We start from the raw sequence: 10,426 nt of genomic DNA on the forward strand, positions 1-10,426 counted from the left end.
TCATTCCCAGCTCCCTCAGGGTCCTACATTTGTAAAAGAAGAGGCTAAATTGAAGTACAGATACTTTTACAGCAATACCAAAATCCTGGTTTGGTCCAAAAAGAAGCTGGTTTTGACAAGCTTCAGAAGGGTTTTGGTTTTGCTGCTGTTGGCTCAGAGGTCCCCTATTTCTTATCTCTGGGTTTTTTTTTTCTAATTTCTTTTCCCACCCTGATAAAATGAACCATTCTGCCCATTAAATTTCCTCCTTCTTGGACCAGACTGTCCCAAAGGCACCACAATTACCAGATTCCCTGGTTGAGAAGAGTTGGCTCAGCCCTGTTACTGCTTCAAATCACACCTCAGATGGAGCCTGAGCCAGTGTCTGTGAGGTCAGTTAACAGGGTTTGTCACCACGAGGTTCTGCTGCTTCCATCACACTGGGAAAATAAATACCAGGAATTCACTTTGACCTCTGGCTCAGAATGGAAGGAAATTTAAACACCAAGAATAAACACGAAATGAAGGACGTACAGTTTAAGTCATTCCTACGCATTCTGGCTGTTTATCTTTTGCTGTTGATCAGTCTCTGGTTTACAAAGGATCTTCTGTGCATTCACAGCAAAGATGTGTAAGCAACAGGAATTTAACAATAACAGTGAATTAGTTCTTGTAATGTTACCTGTCATCAGTGGCAGACAAGAAGCTGTCTCCAGATGATTTCAATTTCTCACATCTTCCATCTTCTAAACAGCTTTAGGTAATATTCCAGCAAACAAAGAGCACAAGAAAAGCTGAATAATGGTGTCACCTGAGTCAGGAAACATATTCATAAGCATGTTGTCACAATATGACTGCAGGAATGTAGTTTAAATGAACTTCTAACAACATGTGTGTCAAATTTACAGACATAATTCATTATTTCTGTGTTGTACAACTATGTGCACACAGTAACTGCTGCTCAGAGCAATCTGCTGTGGAAATGAGGAACAAAAATTGATAAAACTCACTTGAAAGGAGTAAAAAATGCAAGGCTGTGCAGGTTGCATAGTCTTCACTCAAAGTGAAGGCAAAGGCAAAAATACCTTTGAGAGCAGAAATGTTTTGAGTGAGAAGCGTTTCAACTTCATTGCCTTGAGTGGAATCTGCAAGTAAAACAAGTCCAAACAACTCTAACACAAGAAGAAAGGGGAAACCAGTAGGAAGGAGAAAAAAAAAAACCCAAGCAACTGTTAGGAAATGTTGTTCCAAAAAGAAATGAGTAGAGGCTTTAGTTTTTTCAGGTTCAGGAGGCTGGTTATGCTCTGGCTGGTGCAGCAGAATAGAGGTGCTAAGACCATTTCCCAGCTGTGAATTTTATGCTGCATTTGCACTTTCCAGCTCAGTCCCCACGTGCTTCTCTCTCCTGTTAAATCAGTGAATGAGGAGTGGTCTTTAGCTAAATACTTCCTAAAGACTCTTGAAACCTCACTCTAGTGGGTCAGGAGAGAGTGTTTGAAGAGAGGGTTGAGACCTTCCTTTCCTAATTTCCTCATGGACCTCCTTCCTTTTTCTGGTTTTCATTTCTCGACTGTCAGATTGAAGTAACACAGTGCTGAACCAAATAGTTGGTGTTAGAGACCATGGAGAACCCCAGAATGAGATGGAAGAGATCTTAAAGCTCCCTGCCATGGGAAGGGACACCTTCCACCAGCCCAGGTTGATCCAAGCCCTGTCCAACTTCACCATTCTCCTTCCAGGTCTGACCTCCCCTTCCTCTGTTTTTCTGTCTTCCAAATGGTTCTCTGGTAACCCATCGACCTCTGAAAGATCAGGAGAGCACAATATTGTTTTTTTCTTTTGGTGTTTGGCTGTTTTCTAAGTGGTTTTAAACCTACAGTTTTTCCAGTTTGGTGCTTTATGAACAGCAAAACTCCCATGTGGGTTTCTTGGCTCTGCAGAGGATTGTTTAGATTTCATGGAATAACATTACAGAATGGTTTGGGTTGGAAGGGACCTCAAAGATCATCCAGTTCCACCCCCTGCCATGGGCAGGGACACCTTCCACTAGCCCAGGTTGCTCCAAGCCCTGTCCAACCTGGCCTTGGACACTTCCAGGGATGGGGCAGCCACAGCTTCTCTGGGCAACCTGTGCCAGGGCCTCACAGGGCAGAACATCAATGTGGCTGCACATCTGCTGGATGCTCCAATGTTTTTCCCCCTGAAACCTTTGTGGATTGTTTCTCCCTACCCCACACCCACAGTGTGACATGTTTCTGTGCCTGGCTGTGACCTTGCTCTCTGCTCCAGGCAAACCACAGGCACATCTCTCAGGAGTGTTCTGTGGTGCAGCACTTCTGTCCAAACATTTTCCCACTGGATCTAATCCAGTCTGGGATCGCCACTGTCGTGAGAATGCAACAAATCATTCTGGGAAGTATCTAATTTTGCCCCTATTGGTCAAAGCAATATTTATGCACAGCCAGAACCACGTGACAGAGGAGAGGGTACTCTTGAACCTTCCTAGTAATGTGTGCCAAAAAAATACCAGAGCTCCCAATTTTTTTTGTAGGAGTAGATGGCAAAACTACTGTTTCCCAGTTTGAACAACCCACGATTTGAACATCACTGGAGAAAAGCCAGGAAAGCAACTGGAGTCAGCCCAGAAACATTTTTTTATCCTTGTAGCTGCTTTATTTAATCAAACAAACAAACAAACAAATAAAACCCCTCGATAAACCAACAAAATGTCTTTTCAAAAATGTACTTTTTCTTTGAAAGGGTGTCGAGGGCTTTACAGTGATGCTCGAGATGTGGTACCTACATGGAGACTGCCAGTAGGAAATTATCAATAAATGCCATGAAGTGCACACATTTTTGCTTCATTTCCAGTCCTGCCTCAGATAAATAAATAGTTGAATAAATAAATCGTTGCTCAGTTCCTCTGTAGGAACTTCCTCACGTCTCCAAGGCATCTGAAAAGGATCAGCCTTCCAGGGAGGTGCATTTAGCAGTTTTCCAGTGGAGGGAATTGCAGAGCTCTCATGCAACCAGGGCAAATGGCCAAGGAATCCACTATTTCCATGGGCTGCTCTGAACCCCGTGGAGGGGTGGGTTTATCTCCAGCTGTAACTGATGCTTGAATTGCAAAACACAGCATTTAACAGGTATCTGAGGGAAGGATCTAAGGTAGTTGGATGACAGAGGCTGTGTCAGGGGAGAGTGAAGCACCCTGGCAGGAGCACTGGTGCTGTTGCAGCCTGTTCTGCAGGAGCTCTGGAGGGTAAAATGTGGGTTTTTACTCCATCCACCACTTCATCATAAGCAGTTAAACTGGCCTGGGTGCTCCTGCCTCCAGCTGCCACTTCAGTTTGGGGCATTGACAGGGAAGGTCCTTTAGGAAAGGAATAAAACCTGTTTTGAAGGCTCAGATTGACTGACTGGGCACCCTGTGCCTGGTGGGTGAGTCACAGCATCTTCTGGGTGACAATTTGGGAAACAAAAAGGCAGCAAAATAGAAAATGAAGATTATGGCACTAGGTGCAAAGCAGGTAAGTCTTGTGAAAAACAGGAAAAATGGAATGAGAGCTGCTGCTGTTGAGGAACGTTTTAAAAATCATATTAATAAGCAAGATCCTGAACACAAAAAAAAAGTAGTTTGTGAAAATAAAGTAGGGATAAGAATGGGATGGAGAAAATTGGCTAAAACAAACCAGGGACTGGGCGATGCTGAGAAAGCAACAGCATGAAATGTTTGTTGAATCACCTCTGGTGCTCAAACAGGAGATCCTGTTCCAACTAGTTAACACAAACCCGGGCTCTGTTGATCGATGGGAAGATAACTGCTGGATACTTTGTCTGCAGAATGACTGGTTGTTATGAACATCAGGAATAAACTATTGCAAATCAACATCATTATTCAGCCCAGTGCTGAAGGAGCCAAGAGCAGACCCAGTTTGCAAAATCTCATCTATTGGATTCTCCCTGTTTGCCCTCACATGGCTTTGATGTTCCCAGGTCGGTGTTCAAGCCTTGCTTGACAGCTGCACTGGGAGTTATTAATCACCAGTGAATCATCTGTTCACTCACTTTACACAATGTCTAAGCAGTGTGATAAAGCTGAAGGTGATCTGAGTTTAGGGAAGATAAGATAAATATTTGTTTCAATCCGTCCCAAATCCATCGTAGATTAGACAGTCTGCATCTTAAATTCTCCAGCCAAATGTCTGGTTATTTTCAAACAAATCAGAAAATTAGGAACTGTAATGTCTTTAAAACTTTACTGAAATAGAGGCAATTCAGTGTAAATTTGAAGGAAGTTTTCAGGTTGGTTATTGCTGGAGTTGCTGGCACCCCATCCTCACCCAATTTCAGAAAGTTAAATCTCTTCATGTAACTTAATTGGATGGTTTTAAACTGACTGAGAGTAGGTTTAGATTGGATATCAGGGAGAAATTCTTCCCTGTGAGGGTGGGGAGGCCCTGGCACAGGTTTCCCAGAGAAGCTGTGGCTGCCCCATCCCTGGAAGTGTCCAAGGCCAGGTTGGACAGGGCTTGGAGCAACCTGGGCTAGTGGGAGGTGTCCCTGTCCATGGCAGGGGGTGGAATGAGATGATCTTTGAGGTCCCTTCCAACCTACACTATTCCATGATTCCATGATACTCCTGGAATGTATGGCCTTAATTCTCACAATGCCACTGTACTGGCTGTGGAAATTAGAATCACAGTAACTGGGTCCTCTCAGGACACAACAGAAAGCCTTTAACTTTTCCTAGAAGGTTTATTCCCCCAGTTCTCCTGGCTCTGGGCACTATTTTACAGCAGGAACAAGGAGGAAGCATAAAAACTTCAACAGAAGGTTGTCAGGAGCAAGTAAACCAAATGTTTATTTTTTTTTCCCTCTTTCCTGTGTCAGCAATTGGTCATTAATTGTGACAGTCCCCTCAATGCAGAGTGAGCTGCATTATGTGAAGGTCACTGTCCTTGTGTGGCAAGGGCTGGAACATGAAGATTTTGTCTGTCATAGGTGGGTTTTCTGCATCAGCTCATGGCCTTGTGGCCAAAAGTAGCTGTGTGCTGTCTGGCTTTTGCCTGTTATTGTACAGTTCAGTGGCTCAGTTGTGTGTATTAAACTCTGACAGTGTAGTTGGCAAATAACTCTGCAGGAGCTGCACGTTGAAAATGGTGTTGGTGCTGGAGTGCTCTGATTTTGGCTGCTCTCATAACTTGCTTCACTCAGACATCTGAGAAGTTGTTTGCTTCAGCCTAACAATAGCCCTGAGAAGTTTGTTGTGTTTGGCTTCAGGGACCTGCTTTGGGAGTGAACTTTGAAAGGGAACTTCAAGAACTCTTGTCTCCCTAAAACGAGAGAACTGGGTTTCCATCCCTCACCAGTAAACAGTCCCAGTTTAGAACAGCACTTTCCCATTAGATATTGCTTTTCCTATGTTGCAAATCACTTAAATTTATTTATGGGATGCCAAAATGTTTTTTTTGTTTTGTTTTGTTTTCCTTGTCCCTTCTGATTTATAGTTTTAGGAAGCTAATGGAGGACAAGGGGCTTTTCACACAAGTTTCCATTCTGGTCACCTTCAGTTCTTCATCTTAGCTCATTACAGCTGTTCTGATTCAGAATATTTTTAACAAAGCTGTTTTGCTGTTTGCTAAACAACATTTCTGGCTAAAAATTTCCTATAATTGTTGTCAGTTGACGTAAAAGCTCTTGAAAAATTCGTGCAAAATCTGTCTCCCTACTTTTTTTACTACCTTAATAGGAAAATATTTTTTCATGACTTTCTGAAAAGTATTCTGAATCAGAAGGCAGTATGAAAACTTGGGTCTTACAGTTATAGGTTTGATGCTATTTAGCAAATTGAATACACTTATTTGTTATTTACCTGCTGAACAGCTCTTTCCTGTGATCAGCACATTCCACCCCACTTAAAATGTCATCTCGTGGTGTCTGAGGGCTTGGAATGCACATGTTTTTAGAAATTTGAGTTCCAGTCTGTGTGAAGAACCTAGAACCAAAACCATCCTTTGGAGCTGGTGACATGGACAATTTTCTGTGAATGTTACTGCAACAGATCCACCCGAATTTTGGAATGAGTGCAGGGTTTTAATTCCTAAATCAAACAAGTTCTGTTTTAATTAGGACCTGTAATAAAAGGCTTGCTATTTATTGCTTAATAGACCTCTCACAAGGGAATTGGGCTTGTGCATGCTCCTTCCTTCCTTCCTTCCACAGCTTAACTTGCTCTCAGAGTTGGACTCCACGCAGTAGAGAATTGGAATCCAACCAAATCAAATGATTCAGGAGGAAAAAGGGAAACGGAACCAAATCCCCAGAGGACACATCTGAGCAGTAACAACAGCAGATGTGTTCCTGGTGGAGATGCCACGAGCATCTGCTCCCTGTTCATCCCAGGCTGGAGGTGTTACCTGGGCTGGATGTTGTTGCAGAGCTTCCCAACGGGGTGATTCATTCCGCCAGCGATCACAACCTGGAGGGCAAGATCTTGCTAAATGCCTCCAGAGGGGCCACTGTGTGTGCTGGATTATGTAAATAGAAGCGATAAAAAAGAGGCAATCCATGAGTCAGTGCACTTGGTACAGGCTTGTCTTTTCCAGGCAGGAGGAGCTTTCACAGCCACCGAAGCTGAGGATGAAGCGAAGCACCAGTTTGCAGAGAAGGTCTGCTGGGGTTTGTGCTGTAACTGGCTGGCAGTGTTCAATTTAGTGCCTCAAAAGAAAGGCCATTTGCATTTAAAGCATTAATGCATTTCTCTAATTTACACATGAGCAGTTTTGAGGGTTTTTTTTGTTTTCTTTTGGTGTAAAGCAAGAAAAATTCGTCCTCCGGAAAGGTTTGGCAGAAACACAATGGAAGAACCTCCTACTCCCACCCCAGTGAGTTGAATTGCAGTCAGACTGTAGTGTCCCCACCACTCAGACAGCAAAGATGCCCAGTAAAACTTGGCAGCTTCATCATTCCTCTTCATGTCTTGGAGAGTTTAGGGAAACCCTCCAAAATCTGTGAATTTACAGTTCCATTGGGAAGTGTTTGGTGCTGTTTGAAGTCTGGAAGGACACGAAGGAAAACTCAAAGAACACTTGGGAAGTGCTTGCTAAATTGTTAAAGTAAAAATAATCCCTGCAGGAAGAGTTGTCAGTGGGAGGATAAGGACTCAACATTTTATCTGGTGATCCGAGGCCAGTGCCTGGGATCTGCAGTAAAATTGGAAACATAGGAAAGAGGTCAGATAACTCTGTCCTGGAGAAATTAGGAATGCTCAAGCAAGACCCCAACCTGCAAAGCCCTTTCTGAGGCCTCAGAGCCCATCTCTGAGCATCAGCAGTAAGGTGTGCAGCTAATGCCACCATGTCTTCAAACCATTATGGAGCTGGTTTGCTCTCTAACATCAACCAAAATGAAGAAATATCTATTTTTCTAATGAGATATTGGTCCTGACATGATTCCCTTATGCTGTCTAAACCCAATGGATACTGTCTCCTGGCAAGATTGGAAGCTGGATAGTTCTGTCTTGTATTTTCTTAGTTTCAGCCCTGTGTCCAGGTGTTATGATGGATTGTTTTCTCTGTGTATTAAACTGCTGTACAGTGATTATTCCAGATTTTGTTCTGCTTTGGGCTACATTCATCCTTAGATTTTGCTGATTTCTTTTCACTTCATAAAAAAGCAGCTTGGTTGAAGGGCAATACTGAAGTGTCAATGTACAATCCTCAGTGTTTTTACTGACCAAGTGCTGGGATTCCAGGTTGCACATCAGGTCCAGTGTCTTATATCACACTGGAGCTGCCATATCAGAACAGTTTTTTTGCAGGCACAGAGAAGCTGACTTGTCCAGAGCAAAGAATTCCTCAGGAAGACAGACTGAGAAAAGTGAAAACACAACAGCCAGTGACTCCAAGCCCTGCAAGTAAATTCCCTGAGCGGTTGTAATTGCTCTCCCGAGAGGTGTTGCTTACTGAAGGAGAGCTGACAAGGGTGTGGCTTCTTTTTAATTGCATGTTTGAACAAGGGATTAGAGAGTGGAGCAGCAGTGTCTTGTAAGGGATGAAAGGAAAGGGAGAGGGAAAGCACGACTGTTATGTAAACCATCCCTCCGTCAGTGTCAACATTTCCTGTCTGTATTCCAGCTGAAGTGAAAATAGTCGAGGCCAAGCCCAGTGAAGTGCAACCTGATTGCAGGTCCAGGCGTTAGAATGGGATTTCTGGCATTCCAGGCTTTTGGCATCCCCTCAGCAGTTGGAATGACTGAGTAACTGGTGGGATTTTGGGTGCATGTCGTTGTCATTCCCCTCCCCCCTCGACAAAAAAACCCACCAAACCAAAACTAATATCAGCAGTGACGAGAGGATGAGTCCCAGGTTATGATCCACACCTTCATCCTTCCAGGGACTGATCTGTTTTCCTCCAGGCAAAATTTAACCTGTGCTCCTTAGTCAGACCAACGGAGCAGGAGTGAAACTGTGGGTGTCATGCCTGTGGCACTCGGCTAAAGGTGAAACTAAATTGGTCTGATTTGCTTTTCAGACCTAAGGATCTTGCTTTTCTTCCCTCAGAACCCAAAGAGAATTTCAGATTCTTGCAATAGGTTCGATCCCCATATGGGCCATTCACTTAAAAGTTGGACTTGATGATCCTTGTGGGTCCCTTCCAACTATTCTGAGTGATTCTGTGTGTGACTGTGCCATTCTTCCAATAAATCTGTTCCGTAGCAGCCCCTCTAGCTGATCTTATTTTATATAAAGTAGCTTTCCTTTGTCTTAGACACAATTGTTTTCAATCCTAGTGTTTATAAGGAAGATTTTAAGAAGAAATGAAGGCACTTTATCTTCAGGAAAGCAGTTGGTTGTCAAGCTCAAATATATAATTTAACTTGGTAGACTTCTTAAACAGAAGGAAGAGAATTCAGCACAGAGTGAGTAGCTTTTGTTTCAAAAGCAGTGGAGGAGCTGTGGGTACCAGAGGTGCTCTTGGGAAATGAATGTGCTGCAAGGCAGCAGAACAAAAGTTGGTTTGTAGAGATCCTTCCTCACAGGTGTTTCAGTTATTGTCACCTTACACAAATAGCTGAGCAGGGTTCTCAAGTCTGTTCCACTGCAGAACTCTCCATACTGAACTACAGTCTTGAATCACCATATATATTATAATTTCAGTTATCACAAAGGAAAGTAACTTAGCCAAATATGGATGGTCCTGTCATTCCTTGGATACAGTGGAAACAAGGGCAGAATGAGCTGGTTTGGGTGCCTTTAGCAGCATTTTGGGAGTGTAAGTTGGGCTGTGATGTCACCTGTCTCTTCAGTCCCTCATCCCTTCTCTTGCAGTGTTGTGGGATAGGTTTGATCATGTGAGATCTTGTTCATAATCCAGGGAGTTCTTGCTGAGCAGCAATCCTGTAATTGTTTCCTTCTTTCCTTAAAATCTCATCAGCAGATTTCCCCCTTTGCTCTGCTGTGACCTCCTGGTGTGAATTGCTTTAATTGCCATCAGTCTGTGGAAGGAATGTCAACTCCAAGACTGCTTTAAGAATCATGGAATCCCAGACTGGTTTGGGTTGGAAAAGACCTTAAAGATCATCTGGTTCCACCCCCTGCCATGGGCAGGGACACCTTCCACCAGCCCAGGTTGCTCCAAGCCCTGTCCAACCTGGCCTTGGACACTTCCAGGGATGGGGCAACCACAGCTTCTCTGGGCAACCTGTTCCAGGGCCTCCCCACCCTCACAGCCAGGAATTCCTTCCCAGTATCCCATCTAACCCTGCCCTCTGGCAGTTTAAAGCCCTTCCTCCTTGTCCTATCATGACATGTCCTTGTCAAAAGTCCCTCTCCATCTTTCCTGAGGAAGAAAGTCACCAGTTTTGGGGCTTTTTGAAGAAAAGCCAAGTCTTACACATGTTTGGGGTTATTAAATGCATTCAGGAGACACTTTCAATTGCAATCCCATTATGTCAGTGGTAAAACAACATCAGTCTCCATAACCTGGCAGTCCTGAGGGAGCAGCAGCTCCATTTTTCTCTAGCCCCATTGTGTCAGGGACAGGAAAGAGCAGATCTAAAGCAGATTTGTTACTTTGCTCTGCTGCTTTAAGGCCACTGAAGAGCACAGGTGGGACTCTGCTCCAACTGCACGTTTTTCTTTGCTTCAGAACACCCTGTGTCCCTGATCTCCCTCCATCCCTCCTGTGGTGACAGGGAGGTGGGTGCCACTGCTCTTGTGTCCTGCTGCTGTGTCAGGGCATCTGTTTCCTATGGGATTGCTCTCCAAGTGCCCTCAGCCTTCCTTGCCTCCCCCTGCTCCAGAACAAGTTGTTATTTGGAGGATGCAGGACAGTCAGGAGCCTGCCTTCCCCTTGACCTTCCAAACTGACTGTTCCTGCAAATATTACAAATATGTTGTTCTGCAGGGAGCAAAACATTCTCACCGGGCTGTTGCTGCCCCAC

General features: G+C 44.1%; 1 long non-coding RNA gene across 2 annotated transcripts in view; it reads right to left on the minus strand.

Annotated features, from left to right (window-relative positions):
• LOC127480496 (uncharacterized) overlaps positions 1-9,645 on the minus strand; it is a 115,994-nt gene extending 106,349 nt beyond the window's left edge. Inside the window, exon 1 of one of the 2 annotated variants that reach the window (XR_007907921.1) lies at positions 9,597-9,645. This is a non-coding gene — a long non-coding RNA (uncharacterized LOC127480496). Of the gene's footprint in view, positions 1-1,662; positions 1,701-9,596 lie in introns of those variants that run through there. The other variant, XR_007907922.1, reaches the window with a different exon arrangement.
• Positions 9,646-10,426: the final 781 nt, after the last annotated feature.

Source organism: Manacus candei, unplaced genomic scaffold (genome assembly GCF_025592945.1).
Source record: "Manacus candei isolate 608988 ecotype Guabito, Panama unplaced genomic scaffold, ASM2559294v1 h1tg000073l, whole genome shotgun sequence".
Taxonomy (NCBI): Eukaryota; Metazoa; Chordata; class Aves; order Passeriformes; family Pipridae; genus Manacus; species Manacus candei.